The sequence below is a fragment of the Lolium perenne genome, chromosome 5 (assembly GCF_019359855.2).
Source record: "Lolium perenne isolate Kyuss_39 chromosome 5, Kyuss_2.0, whole genome shotgun sequence".
In the NCBI taxonomy this organism is placed as follows: domain Eukaryota; kingdom Viridiplantae; phylum Streptophyta; class Magnoliopsida; order Poales; family Poaceae; genus Lolium; species Lolium perenne.
Window position 1 is genome coordinate 33481932 of NC_067248.2, and position 25696 is coordinate 33507627.

The window sequence follows — 25696 nt, forward strand, 5'->3', positions numbered from 1 at the left end:
CAACCTTTCTTTCACAAACCATGGCTAACCGAATCCTCGGGTGCCTGCCAACAATCTCATACCATGAAGGAGTGCCTTTTTATTTTAGTTTTATTATGATGACACTCCTCCCAACCTTTGCTTACACAAGCCATGGCTAACCGAATCCTTCGGGTGCCGTCCAACAATCACATACCATGGAGGAGTGTCTATTTTTGTTAATTAATTTGGGACTGGGAATCCCATTGCCAGCTCTTTTTGCAAAATTATTGGATAAGCGGATGAAGCCACTAGTCCATTGGTGAAAGTTGCCCAACAAGATTGAAAGATAAACACCACATACTTCCTCATGAGCTATAAAACATTGACACAAATCAGAGGTGATAAATTTTGAATTGTTTAAAGGTAGCACTCAAGCAATTTACTTTGGAATGGCGGAGAAATACCATGTAGTAGGTAGGTATGGTGGACACAAATGGCATAGTGGTTGGCTCAAGTATTTTGGATGCATGAGAAGTATTCCCTCTCGATACAAGGTTTAGGCTAGCAAGGCTTATTTGAAACAAACACAAGGATGAACCGGTGCAGCAAAACTCACATAAAAGACATATTGAAAACATTATAAGACTCTACACCGTCTTCCTTGTTGTTCAAACTCAATACTAGAAATTATCTAGACCTTAGAGAAACCAAATATGCAAACCAAATTTTAGCATGCTCTATGTATTTCTTCATTAATGGGTGCAAAGCATATGATGCAAGAGCTTAATCATGAGCACAACAATTGCCAAGTATCACATTACCCAAGACATTTATAGCAATTACTACATGTATCATTTTCCAATTCCAACCATATAACAATTTAACGAAGGAGAAACTTCGACATGAATACTATGAGTAGAAACCAAGGACATACTTGTCCATATGCTACAGCGGAGCGTGTATCTCTCCCATAAAGTGAATGCTAGGATCCATTTTATTCAAACAAAACAAAAAAAACAAACCGACGCTCCAAGAAAAAGCACATAAGATGTGATGGAATAAAAATATAGTTTCAGGGGAGGAACCTGATAATGTTGTCGATGAAGAAGGGGATGCCTTGGGCATCCCCAAGCTTAGACGCTTGAGTCTTCTTGATATATGCAGGGGTGAACCACCGGGTGCATCCCCAAGCTTAGAGCTTTCACTCTCCTTGATCATGTTGCATCATACTCCTCTCTTGATCCTTGAAAACTTCCTCCACACCAAACTCGAAACAACTCATTAGAGGGTTAGTGCACATTATAAATTGACATATTCAGAGGTGACACAATCATTCTTAACACTTCTGGACATTGCATAATGCTACTGGACATTAGTGGATCAAAGAAATTCATCCAACATAGCGAAAGAGGCAATGCGAAATAAAAGGCAGAATCTGTCAAAACAGAACAGTTCGTATTGACGAATTTTAAAATGGCACCAAACTTGCTCAAATGAAAATGCTCAAATTGAATGAAAGTTGCGTACATATCTGAGGATCATGCACGTAAATTGGCTTAATTTTCTGAGTTACCTACAGGGAGGTGGACCCAGATTCGTGACAGCAAAGAAATCTGGAACTGTGCAGTAATCCAAATCTAGTACTTACTTTTCTATCAACGGCTTAACTTGGCACAACAAAACACAAAACTAAGATAAGGAGAGGTTGCTACAGTAGTAAACAACTTCCAAGATACAAAATAAAAACAAAGTACTGTAGGTAAAAACATGGGTTGTCTCCCATAAGCGCTTTTCTTTAACGCCTTTCAGCTAGGCGCAGAAAGTGTGTATCAAGTATTATCAAGAGATGAAGTGTCAACATCATAATTTGTTCTCATAATAGAATCAAAAGGTACCTTCATTCTCTTTCTAGGGAAGTGTTCCATACCTTTCTTGAGAGGAAATTGATATTTTATATTACCTTCCTTCATATCAATGATAGCACCAATAGTTCGAAGAAAAGGTCTTCCCAATATAATGGGGCAAGATGCATTGTATTCAATATCCAAGACAACAAAATCAACGGGAACCAGGTTATTGTTAATGGTAATGCGAACATTATCAACTTTACCCAAAGGTTTCTTTGTAGAATGATCAGCAAGATTAACATCCAAATAACAATTTTTCAGCGGTGGCAAGTCAAGCATATTATAAATTTTCTTAGGCATAACAGAGATACTTGCACCAAGATCACATAAAGCATTACAATCAAAATCTTTAATCTTCATCTTAATGATGGGCTCCCAACCATCCTCTAACTTTTTAGGAATAGAGGCTTCACGCTCTAGTTTCTCTTCTCTAGCTTTTATGAGAGCATTTGTAATATGATGCGTGAAAGCCAAATTTATAGCACTAGCATTAGGACTTTTAGCAAGTTTTTGCAAGAACTTTATAACTTCAGAGATGTGGCAATCATCAAAATTCAAACCATTATAATCTAAAGCAATGGGATCATCATCCCCAATGTTGGAAAAAATTTCAGCAGCTTTATCACAGGCAGTTTCAGCAGTTTTAGCAGTTTCAGGCAGTTTTTCACGCTTTGCATTCGAAGTGGAAACATTGCTAACACCAATTCTTTTATTAATATGAGTAGGAGGTGCAGCAACATGTGTAGCATTAGCATTACTAGTGGTGGTAATAGTCCAAACTTTAGCTATATTCTTCTCTTTAGCTAGTTTTTCATTTTATTCTCTATCCCACCTAGCACGCAGTTCAGCCATTAATCTTATATTCTCATTAATTCTAACTTGAATGGCATTTGCTGTAGTAGTAATTTTATTATGATGATTCTCATTAGGCAAAACTTTTGATTTCAAAAGATCAACATCAGCAGCAAGACTATCGACTTTAGAAGCAAGTATATCAATTTTCCCAAGCTTTTCTTCAACAGATTTGTTAAAAGCAGTTTGTGTACTAATAAATTCCTTAAGCATGGCTTCAAGTCCAGGGCGTGAACTCCTATTATTGTTGTAAGAATTCCCATAAGAATTACCATAGCCATTGCCATTATTATAAGGATATGGCCTATAGTTGTTACTATAATTGTTCCGGTAAGCATTGTTGTTGAAATTATTATTTTTAATGAAGTTTACATCAACATGTTCTTCTTGTGCAACCAATGAAGCTAATGGAACATTATTAGGATCAATATTAGTCCTATCATTCACAAGCATAGACATAATAGCATCGATCTTATCACTCAAGGAAGAGGTTTCTTGACGAATTTACCTTCTTACCTTGTGGAGCTCTTTCCGTGTGCCATTCAGAGTAGTTGATCATCATATTATCAAGAAGCTTTGTTGCTTCACCAAGAGTGATGGACATAAAGGTACCTCCAGCAGCTGAATCCAATAAATTCCGTGAAGAAAAATTTAGTCCTGCATAGAAGGTTTGGATGATCATCCAAGTAGTCAGTCCATGGGTTGGGCAATTTTTAACCAGAGATTTCATTCTTTCCCAAGCTTGAGCAACATGTTCAGTATCTAATTGTTTAAAATTCATTATGCTACTCCTCAAAGATATAATTTTAGCAGGGGGATAATATCTACCAATAAAAGCATCCTTGCATTTAGTCCATGAATCAATACTATTCTTAGGCAGAGATAGCAACCAATCTTTAGCTCTTCCTCTTAATGAGAAAGGGAACAATTTTAGTTTAATAATATCACCATCTACATCTTTATATTTTTGCATTTCACATAGTTCAACAAAATTATTAAGATGGGCAGCAGCATCATCAGAACTAACACCAGAAAATTGCTCTCGCATAACAAGATTCAGTAAAGCAGGTTTAATTTCAAAGAATTCTGCTGTAGTAGCAGGTGAAGCAATAGGTGTGCATAAGAAATCATTATTATTTGTGGTTGTGAAGTCACACAACTTAGTGTTTTCAGCATTGGCCATTTTAGCAACAGTAAATAAAGCAAACTAGATAAAGTAAATGCAAGTAAACTAATTTTTTGTGTTTTTGATATAGCAAACAAGATAGCAAATAAAGTAAAACTAGCAACTAATTTTTTTGTATTTTGATTTAGTGCAGCAAACAAAGTAGTAAATAAAACTAAGCAAGACAAAAACAAAGTAAAGAGATTGAGAAGTGGAGACTCCCCTTGCAGTGTCTTGATCTCCCGACAACGGCGCCAGAAAATATGCTTGATGGCGTGTAACTCACACGTTCGTTGGGAACCCCAAGAGGAAGGTATGATGCGCACAGCAGCAAGTTTTCCCTCAGAAAGAAACCAAGGTTTATCAAACCAGGAGGAGCCAAGAAGCACGTTGAAGGTTGATGGCGGCGGGATGTAGTGCGGCGCAACACCAGAGATTCCGGCGCCAACGTGGAACCTGCACAACACAACCAAAGTACTTTGCCCCAACGAAACAGTGAGGTTGTCAATCTCACCGGCTTGCTGTAACAAAGGATTAACCGTATTGCGTGGAAGATGATTGTTTGCAGAAAACAGTAGAACAAGTATTGCAGTAGATTGTATTTCAGTAAAGAGAATTGGACCGGGGTCCATAGTTCACTAGAGGTGTCTCTCCCATAAGACGAACAGCATGTTGGGTGAACAAATTACAGTTGGGCAATTGACAAATAAAGAGAGCATGACCATGCACATACATATCATGATGAGTATAGTGAGATTTAATCGGGCATTACGACAAAGTACATAGACCGTCATCCAACTGCATCTATGCCTAAAAAGTCCACCTTCAGGTTATCATCCGAACCCTCCGTATTAAGTTGCTAACAACAGACAATTGCATTAAGTATTGCGCGTAATGTAACTAGTGACTACATCCTTGAACATAGCACTAATGTTTTATCCCTAGTGGCAACAGCACATCCATAACCTTAGTGGTTCTTGTCACTCCTCCAGATTCACAGAGGCATGAACCCACTATCGAGCATAAATACTCCCTCTTGGAGTTACTAGCATCAACTTGGCCAGAGCATCTACTAATAACGGAGAGCATGCAAGATCATAAACAACACATAAGCATAGCTTTGATAATCAACATAACAAGTATTCTCTATTCATCGGATCCCAACAAACGCAACATATAGAATTACAGATAGATGATCTTGATCATGTTAGGCAGCTCACAAGATCCGACAATGATAGCACAATGGGGAGAAGACAACCATCTAGCTACTGCTATGGACCCATAGTCCAGGGGTAGACTACTCACACATCACACCGGAGGCGACCATGGCGGCGTAGAGTCCTCCGGGAGATGATTCCCCTCTCCGGCAGGGTGCCGGAGGCGATCTCCTGGATCCCCCGAGATGGGATCGGCGGCGGCGGCGGCGGCGTCTCTGGAAGGTTTTCCGTATCGTGGTTCTCGGTACTGGGGTTTTCGTCACGGAGACTTTTTATAGGCGAAAGGGCAGGTCAAGAGGCGGCACGGGGGCCCCACACCACAGGGCCGCGCGGCCAAGGGGGGGGCCGCGCCGCCCTATAGTGTGGCCCCTCCGTGGCCCCTCTTCGTCTCTCCTTCGGACTTCTGGAAGCTTCGTGAGAAAATAGGCCCCTGGGCTTTGATTTCGTCCAATTCCGAGAATATTTCCTTACTAGGATTTCTGAAACCAAAAACAGCAGAAACAAAGAATCGGCACTTCGGCATCTTGTTAATAGGTTAGTTCCAGAAAATGCACGAATATGACATAAAGTGTGCATAAAACATGTAGATAACATCAATAATGTGGCATGGAACATAAGAAATTATCGATACGTCGGAGACGTATCAGACCACCATATATTCGTACACCTCGTGCGGATCATGGGTGGATCGGCTCCTTGAGCCGATTCACAGGACAACCTGAGAGCCAATCGAGGCTCGTATTTAATGTTTACGTGTATGCCATGCAGGAAACTAAGCGAGGCATCTCCATCACCTTCCTGACCTGGTATAGGTCAGGTGGCACGCCCTTGCACCAGCATCGGACGTGCGTGCCGGAGTCTTTGCGGGCCGTCGCTCGGAGGGACCAGGGCCAGCCGCAGCCCTAAGTTGCTCCCGGCTCTCCTGTGTTGCCCGTCGTTGCTCGCCGGTGGGTTTCTGACCGCAACACTTAGTCACTCCAAAATGTACCAATTGATAGATGTGTTAACTTTGATTCACGGAAAAATTAATGTCATGTAAATGAGTTAACTTGGATTTCCTACCCTTTAATCCAGAGGAAACTTTGTTCTAATGCACTATAATAATCAACTAAGTTTTTACACCAACAGGTCTGTCACTTACGTGTGGTGCCCATGCGTGAGGTCCCACACTTTAGTGAGCACAAGTCACGTGCAGTAGGTACGCAAACTCCCAGCCATCTTCTTTGTCAAGAGAAGACGCATCAGGATGCGTATTGGAAGTCTCTGGGTCCTTCAGGATCCTTCGGTTGTCCCTCTCACAAAAAAAAATCTCTCATTCTCGGCCTCGCTTGACTCACTCGCTCGCTCGCACCTCCTGCTCGCTGACAAAACCTGCACAACAGTCAACATCATCACCCGAAAAAGGGGAGACGCCATAATGCATTCCCTTCTTCTCTCCTTCCGAGTGATCCCTCTTCCTCCGAGTTTCACTCGACGGGCAAACACACATGTGCTGCATAGTAATAATAAAAAAGTAGAAAAATCGACCTACGAATCTATGATTAAGTAGGTTAATTTAGGGTTTTGCCCACTACTATAGATCAAGTTCAAAAATATCCAACTACTGGTTCGATTTTGGACTACTAATGTGCGTTGGTTTTTAAATTTTTAATTTGTTATGAATGTTTATGCCCATTTGAATCTTGGTCAAATCCTATGTTTGACCAAGATTTAAACAAGCATAAACATGAAAATGAAAAGGTAAGCTTGGATCCTTCTTAGTCACTCTAAAATTAAGCTTTTGGGATGTTTTTGAAATTTCCATGTTTGAAACTCAAAAGCACTTATCTTCATGCCTGACTTCATAAGACAGAGTTAAGGGTTAGGGGATAGATACATGCCTTTTCTGTTTTGAATATGTCTAGACCTTGTTCATCAACTTGAAGGCTTACTATATATATATATGACATAAGAAGGCTATGTGCTTTAGTTTTTCAATTTTTTTGAATTTTTATGCCCATTTGAATCTTGGTCAAATCCTAGGTTTGACCAAGATTTAAACAAGATTAAAACATGAAAATGAAAAGGTAAGCCTGGATCCTTCTTATTCACTCTAAAATTAAGCTTTTGGGAAGTTTTTGAAATTTCCATGTTTGAAACCCAAAACCACTTCTCTTCATGCTTGACTTCATAAGACATAGTTAAGGGCTATGGGGTAGATACATGCTTTTTCTGTTTTGAATATGTCTAGACCTTGTTCATATCGATCAACTTGAATGCTTACTATATACATATGACATAAGAAGGCTATGTGCTTTGGTTTTCATTTTTTGATTTTTTCTGAATGTTTATGCCCATTTGAATCTTGGTCAATTCCTAGGTTTGACCAAGATTTTAGCAAGTTTAAAACACATGAAAATGAAAAGGCAAGCCTGGATCCTTCTTAATCATTCTAAAATGAAGCTTTTGGGGGGTTCTTGAAATCTCAATATAATGTTTGAAACCCAAAACCACTTCTCTTCATGCTTGACTTCGTAAGACAGAGTTAAGGGTTAGGGGTAGATCGATACATGCTTTTTTTCTATTTTGAATATGTCTAGACCTTGTTGATCAACTTGAATGCTTACTATATATGACATAAGAAGGCTATGTGCTTTGGTTTTTCAGTTTTCTGGTTTTTTTGAATTTTATGCCCATTTGAATCTTGGTCAAATACTAGCTAGGTTTGACCAAGATTTAAACAATTTTCAAACATGCAAATGAAAATGCAAGCATGGATCTTTTTTAGTCACTCTAAAATGAAGCTTTTGGGAGGTTCTTGAAATTTCCATGTTTGAAACCAATAGGACTTCTCTTCATGCTAGACTTCATAAGATCGACCGACTTTATGGTTAGGGGGTAGATACATGCTTTTTCTGTTTTGAATATGCCTAGAACTTGTTCATCAATTTGAAATTTCCATGTTTGAAACCCAAAACCACTTCTCTTCATGCTTGACTCCATAATACAGAGTTTAAGGTTAGGGCCAGGGTAAATACATGATTTTTCTAGTTTGAATATGTCTAGACGATGTTTATCAACTTGACTGGTCATGCATTATGTGACATAAAAAGGCTATGTGCATTTTTTTTTTTTTATACCCATTTGAATCTCGTTCAAATCCTAGTTTTGACCAGGATTTAAACAAGTTTAAAACATGAAAATATGTGCATCTCTATAAACCATAAACCCTAACCCTAACTATATATAAAAATATGAACAATCCATGCTTTTCGATTGCCTTTTTTGATCCACCTTTGGCTGGATTTCAAATTTGGGCGGGGGGGGGGGGGGGTAGGGGACGAGTGTGTTTCTTTGGAGCGGGGGGCGGGGGGTCACAAAAATTCAGGGTAGCATCATGCCCACCCCCCTCCCTTCACGCGCAGAAAAAGTGTTAGGCGAGTAGTAAAATGGCATGAACAACAAATTTCAAGTAAAATTTCGAATATAACCAGAATGTACTAATTGATAGATGAATTAACTTGGCTTCATGGAAAAAAAATGTCATGTAAATGAGTTAACTTGGCTTTCCTACCCTTGAATCCATAGGAAACTTTGTACTAATACAGTATAATGACCACCCGAGTTATTACAGCAACAGGTCTGTCATTTACGTGTGGTTCCCATGCATGAGGTCCCACACTTCAGTGAGCACAAGTAATGTGCGGTAGGTAGGCAAACTCCCATCTTCTTTGTCAAGAGAAGACGCATCAAGACTCTCTCTCTCTCTCCAGTTATCCACCTCTAAAATCGATGCATATGAAGCTACATATATATTCTTGGTCATAATCCCCTTATCTAAAGAGGATGGATGCATGGCTTCACGTCGTCGTCGCTTTCATCTTCAGTATCTTCGTTGTCCGAGTAGTAGTACTTCTTGCACATTGTTCCGTCGAACACCTTCACTGTGAGCACAGCATCGCCTTCATATTTGAAGTGTAGGAAGCAGCCCAAATCCACACCGTGCGTGATGGCGAAATTCTCCTAGCCCTTGTCAAGGTACATCCGGCCTTGTCCGTCAAATAGGACCTCCACGGTCCAGAGACGAGGACCGCAGTCAGCTGCTCGCAGATACACCTTAGCTGGCTTCTGGCCATCAAGATAGTCCGCAAACTTTTTTGGGAGAGCCTGCAAAGAGACCGAGTGCCGATCGTTTGAAATTAAAGGTTTTTTAGAACATGCCCATAATTAATCACCTGTATCATATATGTGGGAACGCGTACGTACCTTCTTGACCAAAGGGTCTTCATAGACGACGATGAAGAACTCCACTATGATCAAAGGCAGTGTTGACAGTGGTGGTGGCAATGATGATGATCCATCACCCCGGCCGCCTGATACGTCTCCAACGTATCGATAATTTCTTATATTCCATGCTACTTTATTGATGATACCTACATGTTTTATACATACTTTATGTCATATTTATGCATTTTCCGGCACTAACCTATTAACAAGATGCCGAAGAGCCAGTTGCTGTTTTCTGCTGTTTTTGGTTTCAGAAATCCTAGTAAGGAAATATTCTCGGAATCGGACGAAATCAACGCCCAGGATCTTATTTTTCCACAAAGCTTCCAGAACACCGGGGGAGATACGAAGTGGGGCGACGAGGCGGCCACACACTAGGGTGGCGCGGCCCAAGACCTGGCCACGCCGGCCTGTTGTGTGGGCCCCTCGCGTCGCCCCTAAACCTACCTCTCCGACTATAAGAAGCCTTCGTCGATAATAACTCCAGTACCGAGAGCCACGATATGGAAAACCTTCCAGAGATGCCGCCGCCGCCAATCCCATCTCGGGGGATTCAGGAGATCGCCTCCGGCACCCTGCCGGAGAGGGAAATCATCTCCCGGAGGACTCTTCACCGCCATGGTCGCCTCCAGAGTGATGTGTGAGTAGTTCACCCCTGGACTATGGGTCCATAGCAGTAGCTAGATGGTCGTCTTCTCCTAATTCTGCTATCATTGTTGGATCTTGTGAGCTGCCTAACATGATCAAGATCATCTATTTGTAATGCTACATGTTGCGTTTGTTGGGATCTGATGAATATGGAATGCTATGTTATGTTGATTATCAATCTATTATCTATGTGTTGTTTATGATCTTGCATGCTCTCCGTTGCTAGTAGAGGCTCTGTGTGGGGACCCCGGACTAGCTGTCCGAAATTCCCTGTTATGTATACAGTTCACGATCCCATGATCAGTGCGCCGTGAACACATAACCGAACTGATATCAAATTACACCATCCATTACAAAGCGGAATAAGAAAATTACAACATGGTCACATGACCAATACTTACATAATAGCCTCGAAGGGCTAACTAAACATCAGAGTAGCATCATCATTTCAGCAGTGCGGTAGCCAAGTCATCTGCCATAACCCTACGAACAGCGGCGGGAAGACGTTCCTAGCTCGCATAGACGTCGTCAACTCCTTCTTCATCCGTCGTGTTCCTCCAAGTCTGGCCAAGTAAATAGCCAGGGACAAAGCCGTAAGTACATTTGGAATTGTACTTGCAAACCATCATAAGAGGGGTGCAACACAATCTAACTAAAGGAGACAAGAGAACACGACAAGTTTCTTAGGTGGATTAAGCATGTGAAAGAGAAATAATTTCTCTTGTGGACATAGCATGTTCCTACCTTTATTGTTTACATAGCATTCCGACTTCTCAAGTGAAGGGGACACTATGATTGTCCTATGATATCTCTACATCTTTGTTAAAGAAGAGTTGCATTCCTTCATCTCAAGTGATGAAGATGCGAGGAAAATCCTATGACATCTCTATATCTTTGTTAAAGAAGATTTGCATTCCTTCGTCTCAAGTGATGAAGATGCGAGGAAAATCCTATGACATCTCTATATCTTTGTTAAAGAAGAGTTGCATTTCTTCATCTCAAGTGATGAAGATGCGGGGAAAATCCTATGACATCTCTATATCTTTATTAAAGAAGAGTTGCATTTCTTCATCTCAAGTGATGAAGATGCGGGGAAAATCCTATGACATCTCTATATCTTTGTTAAAGAAGAGTTCCATCTACGGAAACATTTAGGAAAGAGTTCCCCCTTTAGTCCTAATTTTTCCACGACCATCTTCTTATGGTCAACACACTCTCTTGTACCCTTCCGGTACACATAACACAACACTTCCTCTGCAAACCATTTGTTCAAAAACAAAACGCAAGCCCCGGTTAAGTATGGCCATTTCAACTTGTCCATGACCGCGGACGCGGCTATTCGAATAGATTTAACTCTGCAGAGTGTGCGCACTTTCCCCACAAGAACTGATAAATCCGCCGGGATCATCCCCGGATCGTCATACAAAAGTATGCGAGACTCGGATAACCAGTCATAGTCTTTCGCCCGTCTCCTTTGGCACAAGTCCTTCCCTGCGGGCTTACCCCTTCCCGGCACCCCGGCAGCATACCTCCTTTTTAGCGTATCTCCGGCGGTACGTCGGAAGACCCTTAGTAATCGTCCGGCTATCGGTTTAGACAGTGTATTGCCTCCTCCAGAGCGTAACCCGGCGTCGGAGGTCATCGTGACCCTCCCTAGAAAGTTGTGAAGGGTGCTCATGCCAAATTCGACAGACTACGGACTAAGCCCGTGCCCACTTTGGATAATGTGGTGGCGCGAATAAAAGTTGGGACGGCGAACACTTATACGCAGTGCTCCTTTTTAGAAACCATTTCCTTTTCCCCAGAACACCACGGTTGCTCAACCAACCCACATACACATCTTTCCCAAACATCTTTATCAAGATCCTTTGCTTTTATAAACCATACACTTGGGTTAACTCACCCAAGGTTTTCATAAACATTTACAACAAGGTAAACCTTGAGGGGTTCCCAACCTAAAGTTTCTTGAGAAGGAACTACTATGGCACCATGGCCGAGATGAAGATCATCATGCCATGAGAGCATAAGTGGGTGGCAAAAGAAAAGGATCTCACTTGCTTAAGGTAAGCATGTAAGATGATAATATAGGGTGGATCAACTTTCAGATTTGGTGGTGTTATTATTCAACTTGGGTGGGGTAGGTGTATCACCCTTTTAACAATCAAGGGGGTACACGGCATACTTCTCTCAATGTGAGAATTACACCTAGCTTCAAGACTTTGATACCTCTAGACTCAACAAGGTGGGGGTGTGGTGTAAGTCATTATCTTGAGATGAGACATGCTCAAGTTGAGCATACAAGATGACCAAGTGGATTAGCATGACCATGATGCCATGCATCCCAATATCACAAAGACAATAGTGGAGTGTCACCACTAGGGATTACTCCACTAGCAACCATACATATATGACAATAATAAGGAGAACAACACACATAGAACCAATGTGCTTTGGATATCAACAAATGACATCCAACTAGACACCGAATCAGAGGTCAAAAGATGGCTTGCCTTGGCTTATTTGTCCCTGTACTTCTTCAACTCCATCCATATAAGAATTCCAACAACATATATAAATAAAATCCTCGTCCGATTCCACTTCTTCTTCTTCTTCTCCGGAATTGTTCGCATCTATCGCCGGAAAATATAAAAGGAACACAATCAATCACATTGCACCAACAAAACAAACATACAACAATCAACAACTAATCATGCAGCCACGGTATAACATACTAAGGACTTATAGATACCACAAAACCAATTTAAGAGTTTTAATTTAGAAAACCCCATTTATTTACCTAGTAGAGGCATGAGTGCATCACAACTTAGCAATTGCCTCTCTCGGTTAACACCATGGTATAAACAAATTATCCCCTGGTAGATAACATCATGAAGAGGACAAGGGCATTAGTTTGACATCAAATACACTCACAAAACATTTTCTAACATTTTTGTAAAAGTAGAAAACAGTTTTCCTAACTTAGTTTGCTCACATAACACAACATCCAAAATAGGAAGCAAACCATATTCCACATCATTTGGAAACTTAAGCAAAACAAAATAGATAATGTTAAGTTGCAGAGGTTTTGGTTTGCAAGCATAAAACAAAGGTTGCCCATCTCTACTAAAAAGAGTTGGTCAAGGGTTTTAAATAAACCGAAAAGTTTTGCTTCAACAATGCATGTCACACATAAACATTACTAACAGCAACAAATATGTATGAACAGAGACTAATAATATTTTTCCTAGATAGACAGTACTAATACAAGACTAACCCATTTGGAATCACCCAAAAATATTAAACCTACAATTTTAGGAATTTCTTTGAATCTGACTGTCCAGAAAACAAGATCTGTAAGCCATAAATAGTAGAAAAATCCTAAAAATATGAGGCCACTTGCATTGGAAAGGTAATTAAACAGAGATGCATACACAATTGGATTTGGGTTCAAATTATTTCCGAAACTCTCACAAATGGATTTACAAATTTACTGCATGTCTGTACCATTTTCTTTCTCTCTGGAGTTTCAGAACAGATAAAGTTTTGAAACTTGTTTGAGGTGATTAAGAAAACATTCAGTAGTCCTACAGAAGTGGAATCACTCAATTAGGTTCAAAAATGGATTTTTGATGAATTAAAAGCTAACAGCCATGTCTGCAGAACACACAGAACAAGTTTAATTCACCAAAAATCATACACACATCAGAAAAATATGAGGCTTACTGCATCTGAAAGGTATTGAATAGGTGGTTCTTACCCAATTGGTTTCATTCAAAAATTCGTTTCCAAGCTCCTGGTTTAATTCGACAAATTCAGATCTGACCAGATATTGATCTGTGAACCGTTTCAATTTCAAGAAGTCATTTGAAGTGAAACCAACGCCAAAATGAAGGTACTGGAGAGGGCTTTCACGTGCAGTTGAGTTTTCTCAAAAAGGTTTTGTAAAACGGAATAAATCTAACAAACAGTGATTCTGCATGTTGGCAGAACTTTATTTACCATGCAAAATCCGTAACGAATTTGAGGATGAGACCAATGCCAAGTTGTATATCTTTTCAATACCTATCTGTGGAACTTTGAATCACTCGATTTGGATCTGCACACAAGATTTGGCGGATTTTACAAGTTCGTACCAGAATCTGAAACAGCAAGATACAGAAATTACTGCAAGGTTTTGGACGAACTTTGCTCAAGAACTTCAGATCTGAGGATAGCTCAACCTTCTCCATGCTTGGACCAACATGCACCTGCATAAAGATCCAATCTTAGCAATGGAGGAAGAAGAAGAGGAGAGGAAACCAGCTAGGGTTGGGGGAGAAGAGAGTGAGAGAGATGCTCTCATGGTGAGGATGAGCTTGAGAGAGGAGGGGAGCTGCATCTTGGCTGTTTTTCATGGCCATGGCCGGCCATGGAGCTTAGGAGGAGCAGCAGCTCGTGGGGAGAGGTAGGAGGAGAGTGTGAGGGAGTGGATAGATGAAAAATGAGGCCAAAGGTGGAGGTGGTGGCCGGCCAAGCTCTTTAAATAGAGGGAGGATGGTGGCTGCCTCCTTCTTTGATTGGCTATGGTGTGTGGCTGCCATTTATTGATTGGGTTAGGTGGGAGGCAAGGCTTGTGGAGAAAGAAAATGAGGAGGAAAGTGGCTGGCCGAAATTCATGTCATGGCCGACTCCTTTCTTGTCATGAGCAAGTGAGAAATGTGAGAGAGAGGCACAACATCAATGTGTATTGGCCAAGACATGATGTTGAGGAGATAATGTCCATGAGTGATTTGGATGATGATAAGTATAGGAGTAGATACATATAGATAAAAATAAGTGTGAGGTGATATGCACTACAAGGATAATTGTTACCACTATGGTTGGGACAAACATAAGATGAAAAATAGATCCAAAGGTATATTCGATGATTAGAAGTTTTTATTCGAATTCAATTTTGGAAGGATTGAGATTGACCACATGCAACCATGCATGAGCATGTCAAGGTAGATGGGATGGTGATAGTGGTTTAGGGAAGGGTAGAACAAGATTAAGAGAGATGGTGAGTGAAGTATCCAAATACTCACAAGGATGGATATATTGACAGAAATCATCAATTCATGAAGTCAAGATGATGATGGAAAAGAATAGAGGAGTGAGATAGGTATGATGAAATATAAGTTGCTCTTAAAATAAAAGGTCAATTGAGAGTGATTTGAAAGTATCAAATGATCATCCATTTGATAAAAAATTGGAGGGTGGAGGGGATACAATGTGGTGGATCAGAGATGTGCATAAGATGTGCAAGAGTTGCCATTTGAAAAAGAGTTTAATTGAAAGGAAAGAGATACACCTCAATTGTCTAGAGACAATTGGGAATGAACTCAAGTGAAAAGGAATTTTGAAGATGTTGATAGAAAACTAGTTGGAACATAGAAGTTCAAAATATTGTACTTACTTTCCCAAGTAAAGTAGAGTTTTTCTCAAATGTAAAAATAAGCAAGAGGAAAACAAGAAATGGTATAAGTACCATAAACAAGCTTTTTGTTAAACAGAAAGCAAAATAGAGAGTAATGTTTTAGAAATCAGTAATTAGTAGAAATGGGATGAAAAACAAAATCCATTTCGGTTCCTTGTTTTCTTTGAAGAAAATATCTTGAAAAGATTTATAAAACTAGAAGTAGTTTTGTGATCAAAACTAGAGAAGGAAAATCAATAGGATTTTTGAGAGAGAAAACTAATTTAGGGAGAAGTGTTCTCAAGGGTAGATGATGGCTACAAAATGTACCCACCATTCCCACTCTTGGTTTTGTGAAGATTAAACTTGAATAAAAACAAGAGGTAAAATTTGAAGGAAGTGATCTAGTGTTGAATCATTGAATAGGGTATAAGATCAAGTTGGATATAGGAGTTGCAAGGATAGACTGAGACATGCAAGACGTGGAGGTTGAAGAGGGTGTTGCATAGATGGGATCCATGCACTGAGATCACCAATAACAGTGGTGGTTGCTTATATATCAATTGCCAAAGTCTGGACATTTTAAGCTTGTCAACACAGATGGTCGACATGGCCTCAAAACCAACAAGGATGAGTGGGTATAAGAGAGGGATGTAGCTAGGGGTAGATGATCCCAAGTTTTAAACTAAGGATGATTGAGCTATCTTGTACCACCAAGAGAAAAATCAAGATGGCACACTCATGTTTCCATGAGAAGAAGAGTTTGATGTAGTAAAAAGAAAAACAATTTTCTCCTAAGTCACACATGTGTTTTATTAGGTGAGTTGTTTGTCTGACCACTAGAGGTGTTGTTCTTTGAGGTAGCTCAAGACAAAAATCAACAAGCAAAACAAGACAATACATCTACCAACAGATCAAAGCAATTCATCTTAACAGAAAGATCAATGCAATTCATCTTAATTAGTCTATAGAAAAAGTTTTTGTTCCCCCTAATTTTTGCAATATGGACAACTAATCAAGGTTGCAAAAGTTGGGGTGTTACAGATCTTCCACCCTTAAAATAATCTCGTCCCGAGATTACTGAGTGTAGAACTAGAGAGGTTGTAAAGTTTAACTAAAGTTAGACTCCATTTTCTTGTAGACGCAAAGTTGTCGAGGAGGTCGTTCCTTCATCTTCTAGGAGACATGATGGATTTCTGCCGATGGCGAGCTTCATGAAGAGGTTGACTACTCCATGCAGGTGTTAGACCTGTAGCTTCTTAATGATCCTAACAGAGTCCATGATTTCCGAAGGGTTAGTGCACTCCAACGGTGCTTGAGCAGGGTTGAAAACTTTTTAGAGTCAGCTTTAAAAATTTAGTGGGAGACGAAGTCTTCCACCCTTAAAATTGTTCACCGGGGAGGGGGCGTTAAAAACTGTAAGCTTCGGCCATGGGTCTTGTCGGGCGCTTTTTGGAGAAGTCATTGATCCCTCGTCTTGAGTCAACATCTTCAGTGGGCGTTGAGTAGTCCACGGCTTCAAGAGGGGTTAGTGCATCCTACGTTTCCAACGGTGTGTTAGAAAGGTTTAAAATGTTAGGGTTAGCTCCAACTTTTAGTGGAAGACGAAGTCTTCCACCCTTAAGTTTTTTCATCGGGCTTTCGGAAAAACTTAGAGCTTCTGCCTTGCGGTCCTGTCTGGGGCTTCTGAAGAAGTCGTCGATCTTCCTTGTTCATTTGAAGAATCTTCGGGGGCGACGTGCAGACCACATCTTCAAGAGGCACTCACGGTGTTAACAGAGCCATATGGGACGTGCGGCGAGTTAGTAAGTTGAAGAAAGGCCTGGTTGGTATCCATATGAAGCCGCAACAGAGGTCGTCAAAGACAATCTTCAGCTTGCGGGTTGGTGCTGACTTACTACAGTTGGTGAGCGGTAAGTTGCACCTAGTCTTGAGTTCTTGAGGTATCTTCCGGAGTCTTCACTTGATGAGGACCAGATGAACCATGTGATGTAACTTGGTTTTGATTCCATCGTTCTCTCAGCCGATTAGACGGTGTGTTAGAAGGTGGTCATCAAGAAGATATCCTCGAGGTTAGCGCGGTTATGCTCTAAGGTTAGACCAAATTAGTATGTCTTCTTGCCGAGGTGCAGTCACTCTTGAAGGTAGGGGCTTCTGCTGTGTTGGCGTGGTAGAGTCGCTCCAGCTGATCTTGGAAGTAGTTAGCGTAGATAGGTGTTTGGGTTAGTTTCTCTGACGGGTGAAAAACAACTGCTAACGGGCTAGAGTTAGGGCCTTATGTTACCTATCCAACTAACTAGCAGTTAGCAAAACATCGGCGAGGCAAACTTTAATCCTATCATTGCATGTGACACCCATACAATCATAACCAGAGACAAAATACCACTAACAGAGGCTACTGGTATTTTTCCTAGATGCACATTAACAAAACAAGATCAACACAATTGGAATCATTCAAAAATATTTATTATTCAATTTTTGGGACTCAAAATACTAACCAGAAACAATGATCAAGTTTTATTATTAAAAATCGCACAAAAATCCTAAAAATACAAGGTCAGTGGCATCTGAAAGATAATTTCATACTGGTTCTAGTGCAATTGGAATCACATCAATCGGAGCTACCAAACTATTTTTATTAGCAAAACAGTGCACTGTCAGATTTCCATTTTTGATTTCTGTTTCACCAATTTCAAACAATTAAAAAGGGCGGGAACGTCTAAATAGCAAGACATACATGCACATAGCAAACAGATACAAACACTCATGGCAGCACACTAGGGAACTACAAGCAATCATCAAACCAGACATGGTACTCTAAGTACCCCGAAATTCCTAATGCGCGGGGGTAGCTCAATCAAAGCGATTGAGTTTGTCCTATCCATCCTATAGGTTTGGGGGCTGGTCACATATGTTGGCGTCTTCATTTTGTCGTCACTGAATTCAACTTGGATCCTTGTAGCAGTCGGTGGTGAAGCGGCCTGGTGTCGAGTCGTTGATGTTGAGGTGGAGGCGAAAACTGCATATATCCGAGGGTCGCATCATCCCGAGGACGTGAGGTCTTCAGAGGGATAGCGGCTGAGGTACTCCCAAAGTCGACCACTTCTTGTAGCTGGCCTAAAAAAATACTAGTCAAGAAACTGAGGACTTGATCCCAGACGACTGCAAAAAGGTGCAAGTCCACGGAGGAACAAGGTCAGATCTTTGACATACTTTGGTGAAAACCAAATACATGATGTTATCATCCCTACATGTGCACGACTAAATCGGCATCCAACCTTCAATAGCTGCTGTTGGAGATACGTGAGACTTCATAAAAGGTTGATCCATCTTCGACTTCGAGTCTCCGGTCTGAGTCGGGGACATCGTCCAACATGTAGGTTTGAAGTGGATGAGACAATAGAGCAAGAATTTTCAAACCTTTTTATAAAGTGGAGAGATAAGAATTTAGAAGCTTTGAATAAATAAGAGGAGTAGAAGCTATGCTTCCGACTAAAGAAACAATTTGTTTCATAAATATTTTTTCCCAAGTAACTTTTTCCTAACTAACGTCCATGCTAACTAAGGTCTCCTACAGTCAGGATAGCTCTGATACCAGCTCTGTGGGGACCCCGGACTAGCTGTCCGAAATTCCCTGTTATGTATACAGTTCATGATCCCATGATCAGTGCACCGTGAACACATAACCGAACTGATATCAAATTACACCATCCATTACAAAGCGGAATAAGAAAATTACAACATGGTCACATGACCAATACTTACATAATAGCCTCGAAGGGCTAACTCAACATCAGAGTAGCATCATCATTTCAGCAGCGCGGTAGCCAAGTCATCTGCCATAACCCTACAGGCAACTGACTGGGAAGACGTTCCTAGCTCGCATAGACGTCGTCAACTCCTTCTTCATCCGTCGTGTTCCTCCAAGTCTGGCCAAGTAAATAGCCAGGGACAAAGCCGTAAGTACATTTGGAATTGTACTTGCAAACCATCATAAGAGGGGTGCAACACAATCTAACTAAAGGAGACAAGAGAGCACGACAAGTTTCTTTGGTGGATTAAGCATGTGAAAGAGAAATAATTTCTCTTGTGGACATAGCATGTTCCTACCTTTATTGTTTACATAGCATTCCGACTTCTCAAGTGAAGGTGACACTATGATTGTCCTATGACATCTCTACATCTTTGTTAAAGAAGAGTTGCATTCCTTCATCTCAAGTGATGAAGATGCGAGGAAAATCCTATGACATCTCTATATCTTTGTTAAAGAAGAGTTGCATTCCTTCGTCTCAAGTGATGAAGATGCGAGGAAAATCCTATGACATCTCTATATCTTTGTTAAAGAAGAGTTGCATTTCTTCATCTCAAGTGATGAAGATGCGGGGAAAATCCTATGACATCTCTATATCTTTATTAAAGACTAGGAAACAAGCCCGTGCGTTGCTACGGTTCGAAATTTATTGAATATACCTATTGTAAAGCTCCTACATGAAATCTCAAGAATCAAATCGAAAGTACTATGCAAAAGCAAAATTAAATTCCATCTTTGTTTAGAAAATTGTCAATTTGTTAACCAATTTTTTTTTATTTTTTTAAGATGTCTCCGAGATCACCTTTAGAACCGGCATTGGCAATTATAAGAGAAAACTCTGCAGAATCTAGTACCATCAAATATTTTCTATTTTCAAGTATTAAGTACCAACTACAGACCAATAGTCCAATACAACATACTTTTTTTAGAAAGACAGTACAAACGTAGACGCTCGGATACACGCACATACACTCACCCCTATGAACGTACACACGCACATCCTACACCTATGAGCACCTCCGGAAGACTGAGCTGGCGGATTGGATCTTTAAATTGATGAAGTCACCATAGGTGCCTCGCTGTCGAGGGAAATGTCGCCTCCCACTGAATGAATATTCCGCCTTTATGAGACACATAGATATCAAACCTGGGGTTTGAACTCTGGTGGTCTGGGGGTACAACCACCATCCCAGTCACCCAACCTTAAGTTGGTTCTCAAATACAATACAACATATTTTAATACTTATAATTACGCAATCAAGTTGAAGGATGCGCCCCAAAGCTAAATCTGAGAAAAAGTTGTTTCTAAACAAACACATTTGATGTTCCTCGTTTTAGTGTTAGAGTTCATCAACGATCACATTCGCCAGGATAAGTCAATTCAGGAATAATAATTTCTAACTACTAAATTATATGTGTACATGTGACGACAAGGCCAGGTAGAGAATAAAAAAACGATATATTATTATGTACCTATGAAACCATAAAAAGAAGCACCAGGGCTAGTTGAGCCAGCATTTCACCTCCAACTGCTTACCATCTGATTATCATGACAGCCAGCACCATAAACCATTGCATCTGCAGGCTCTGCACCTTCAGTCCTTCACCAGCACCCGTGGCCCCAGCGAGAGATACATGTCGTCAAGGCCCGGCAAGTTCAGAACGATTGATTTTCATACAAAAAACGATCTGCATCTCGATGTACTGCTTTCGCTAGCGACCCCTACCGCATATCTAGTCAGAAGTGCCTGTCGCCGGTAATAGCATAATGTATTAAATTATTCCTCCCGTCCTCTGTTACTCGGTGTTCAAGTCCCTCTCCTCTCCCCGAGCGATGGGAAGGTACAGGTGACAAGCAAGCGGCCAATTGGGAGCCTCTGTTGTCTGTTCCTTGGTGCCAAAGGGTAAATGGATTAGCGGAGCACCGAAGCAGAGGATGAATGAGAGGCTGTGGAGCTTGAATCTATGGGGCGCCTTTACCCGTCGCCTCCACACAGTATAGCGCCCTCAGCAACGCGCGGTGCACGTGGGGATTCCGGGGGCAGCGGACCGGGGAAGCCAGGGGCGGCACAGGCGGGGCTCGCTCGGAATTTTTATTTCTCTCCGTCTTTGGTGTTGTTCTTCTATAGCAGTGGTGCCGGTGGATCTGACAAAGAGCGGGGCTGAAGGACGACAGCGCCGTAGCTCACCAAGACGGGACGGGACAGGACGAGCAGGCGGCAGAGGAGCTCGATGTAGGGAGTGCCGGATCATGTACTCGTCTTGCCGCATCTTCGATCGTTCATGAATTTCAGACAGCAAAGATCACCTAATTCTCCAGAGAAATCGATTCCTTGATTTATTCCCGTCGGGGAGTAGCGGAGCGCCGCCGCGTGGTGATCTCGAAGCGCTCGCCGCCAGATCGCTCTCCTCGCTCACGACCTCTTCTCGTCAAATCGCTCTGATATCTCTGATTCGTCGACCTCGTATAAGCTTGGATCGATTTGGTGCAGATTTTTCCCATATTTAAAGACGTGGAGAAGGAAATAAGAGAACGACTCGGTTGAGCCGATCAGTCTGGGTGCACGGATATGTACACAAAGAAAATAATTGAAACGTTTTTTTTAACTTACCGATGGCAGTGGTGGGTAATTACCATCAAATTTAGGGGCACTGTTAAGTTGGACGAATAAGAAGCCTTATTTTCTTTATTATTAGGTATAGAAGAGTTGCATTTCTTCATCTCAAGTGATGAAGATGCGGGGAAAATCCTATGACATCTCTATATCTTTGTTAAAAAAGAGTTGCATTCCTTCGTCTCAAGTGATGAAGATGCGAGGAAAATCATTTGACATCTCTATATCTTTGTTAAAGAAGAGTTGCATTTCTTCATCTTAAGTGATGAAGATGCGGGGAAAATCCTATGACATCTCTATATCTTTGTTAAAGAAGAGTTGTATTTCTTCATCTCAAGTGATGAAGATGCGGGGAAAATCCTATGACATCTCTATATCTTTGTTAAAGAAGAGTTCCATCTACGGAAACATTTAGGAAAGAGTTCCCCCTTTAGTCCTAATTTTTCCACGACCATCTCCTTATGGTCAACACACTCTCTTGTACCCTTCCGGTACACATAACACAACACTTCCTTTGCAAACCATTTGTTCAAAAACAAAACGCAAGCCCCGGTTAAGTATGGCCATTTCAACTTGTCCATGACCGCGGACGCGGCTATTCGAATAGATTTAACTCTGCAGAGTGTGCGCACTTTCCCCACAAGAACTGATAAATCCGCCGGGATCATCCCCGGATCGTCATACAAAAGTATGCGAGACTCGGATAACCAGTCATAGTCTTTCGCCCGTCTCCTTTGGCACAAGTCCTTCCCTGCGGGCTTACCCCTTCCCGGCACCCCGGCAGCATACCTCCTTTTTAGCGTATCTCCGGCGCCACGTCGGAAGACCCTCAGTAATCGTCCGGCTATCGGTTTAGACAGTGTATTGCCTCCTCCAGAGCGCAACCCGGCGTCGGAGGTCATCGTGACCCTCCCTAGAAAGTTGTGAAGGGTGCTCATGCCAAATTCGACAGACTACGGAATAAGCCCGTGCCCACTTTGGATAATGTGGTGGCGCGAATAAAAGTTGGGACGGCGAACACTTATACGCAGTGCTCCTTTTTAGAAACCATTTCCTTTTCCCCAGAACACCACGGTTGCTCAACCAACCCACATACACATCTTTCCCAAACATCTTTATCAAGATCCTTTGCTTTTATAAACCATACACTTGGGTTAACTCACCCAAGGTTTTCATAAACATTTACAACAAGGTAAACCTTGAGGGGTTCCCAACCTAAAGTTTCTTGAGAAGGAACTACTATGGCACCATGGCCGAGATGAAGATCATCATGCCATGAGAGCATAAGTGGGTGGCAAAAGAAAAGGATCTCACTTGCTTAAGGTAAGCATGTAAGATGATAATATAGGGTGGATCAACTTTCAGATTTGGTGGTGTTATTATTCAACTTGGGTGGGGTAGGTGTATCACCCTTTTAACAATCAAGGGGGTACACGGCATACTTCTCTCAATGTGAGAATTACACCTAGCTTCAAGACTTTGATACCTCTAGACTCAACAAGGTGGGGGTGTGGTGTAAGTCATTATCTTGAGATGAGACATGCTCAAGTTGAGCATACAAGATGACCAAGTGGATTAGCATGACCATGATGCCATGCATCCCAATATCACAAAGACAATAGTGGAGTGTCACCACTAGGGAGTACTCCACTAGCAACCATACATATATGACAATAATAAGGAGAACAACACACATAGAACCAAGGTGCTTTGGATATCAACAAATGACATCCAACTAGACACCGAATCAGAGGTCAAAAGATGGCTTGCCTTGGCTTATTTGTCCCTGTACTTCTTCAACTCCATCCATCTAAGAATTCCAACAACATATATAAATAAAATCCTCGTCCGATTCCACTTCTTCGTCTTCTCCGGAATTGTTCGCATCTATCGCCGGGAAATATAAAAGGAACACAATCAATCACATTGCACCAACAAAACAAACATACAACAATCAACAACTAATCATGCAGCCACGGTATAACATACTAAGGACTTATAGATACCACAAAACCAATTTAAGAGTTTTAATTTAGAAAACCCCATTTATTTACCTAGTAGAGGCATGAGTGCATCACAACTTAGCAATTGCCTCTCTCGGTTAACACCATGGTATAAACAAATTATCCCCTGGTAGATAACATCATGAAGAGGACAAGGGCATTAGTTTGACATCAAATACACTCACAAAACATTTTTGTAAAAGTAGAAAACAGTTTTCCTAACTTAGTTTGCTCACATAACACAACATCCAAAATAGGAAGCAAACCATATTCCACATCATTTGGAAACTTAAGCAAAACAAAATAGATAATGTTAAGTTGCAGAGGTTTTGGTTTGCAAGCATAAAACAAAGGTTGCCCATCTCTACTAAAAAGAGTTGGTCAAGGGTTTTAAATAAACCGAAAATTTTTGCTTCAACAATGCATGTCACACATAAACATTACTAACAGCAACAAATATGTATGAACAGAGACTAATAATATTTTTCCTAGATAGACAGTACTAATACAAGACTAACCCATTTGGAATCACCCAAAAATATTAAACCTACAATTTTAGGAATTTCTTTGAATCTGACTGTCCAGAAAACAAGATCTGTAAGCCATAAATAGTAGAAAAATCCTAAAAATATGAGGCCACTTGCATTGGAAAGGTAATTAAACAGAGATGCATACACAATTGGATTTGGGTTCAAATTATTTCCGAAACTCTCACAAATGGATTTACAAATTTACTGCATGTCTGTACCATTTTCTTTCTCTCTGGAGTTTCAGAACAGATAAAGTTTTGAAACTTGTTTGAGATGATTAAGAAAACATTCAGTAGTCCTACAGAAGTGGAATCACTCAATTAGGTTCAAAAATGGATTTTTGATGAATTAAAAGCTAACAGCCATGTCTGCAGAACACACAGAACAAGTTTAATTCACCAAAAATCATACACACATCAGAAAAATATGACGCTTGCTGCATCTGAAAGGTATTGAATAGGTGGTTCTTACCCAATTGGTTTCATTCAAAAATTCGTTTCCAAGCTCCTGGTTTAATTCGACAAAGTCAGATCTGACCAGATCTTGATCTGTGAACCGTTTCAATTTCAGGAATTTATTTGAAGTGAAACCAACGCCAAAATGAAGGTACTGGAGAGGGCTTTCGCGCACAGTTGAGTTTGCTCAAAAAGGTTTTGTAAAACGGAAGAAATCTAACAAACAGTGATTCTGCATGTTGGCAGAACTTTATTTACCATGCAAAATCCGTAACGAATTTGAGGATGAGACCAACGCCAAGTTGTAGATCTTTTCAATACCTATCTGTGGAACTTTGAATCACTCGATTTGGATCTGCACACAAGATTTGGCAGATTTTACAATTTCGTACCAGAATCTGAAACAGCAAGATACAGAAATTACTGCAAGGTTTTGGACGAACTTTGCTCAAGAACTTCAGATCTGAGGATAGCTCAACCTTCTCCATGCTTGGACCAACATGCACCTGCATAAAGATCCAATCTTAGCAATGGAGGAAGAAGAAGAGGAGAGGAAACCAGCTAGGGTTGGGGGAGAAGAGAGTGAGAGAGATGCTCTCATGGTGAGGATGAGCTTGAGAGAGGAGGGGAGCTGCATCTTGGCTGTTTTTCATGGCCATGGCCGGCCATGGAGCTTAGGAGGAGCAGCAGCTCGTGGGGAGAGGTAGGAGGAGAGTGTGAGGGAGTGGATAGATGAAAAATGAGGCCAAAGGTGGAGGTGGTGGCCGGCCAAGCTCTTTAAATAGAGGGAGGATGATGGCTGCCTCCTTCTTTGATTGGCTATGGTGTGTGG

At 41.0% G+C, this 25696-nt stretch overlaps 1 long non-coding RNA gene across 1 annotated transcript; it reads right to left on the reverse strand.

Annotated features, from left to right (window-relative positions):
• Nucleotides 1-24850: 24850 nt before the first annotated feature.
• On the reverse strand, nucleotides 24851-25485 carry LOC127304489 (uncharacterized). The gene is made up of 3 exons (XR_007853403.2): nucleotides 25308-25485; nucleotides 25123-25219; nucleotides 24851-24957 (listed from the first exon to the last, which is right to left on the reverse strand). It is a non-coding gene; the product is annotated as an uncharacterized lncRNA (long non-coding RNA).
• Between the last annotated feature and the right edge of the window lie 211 nt (nucleotides 25486-25696).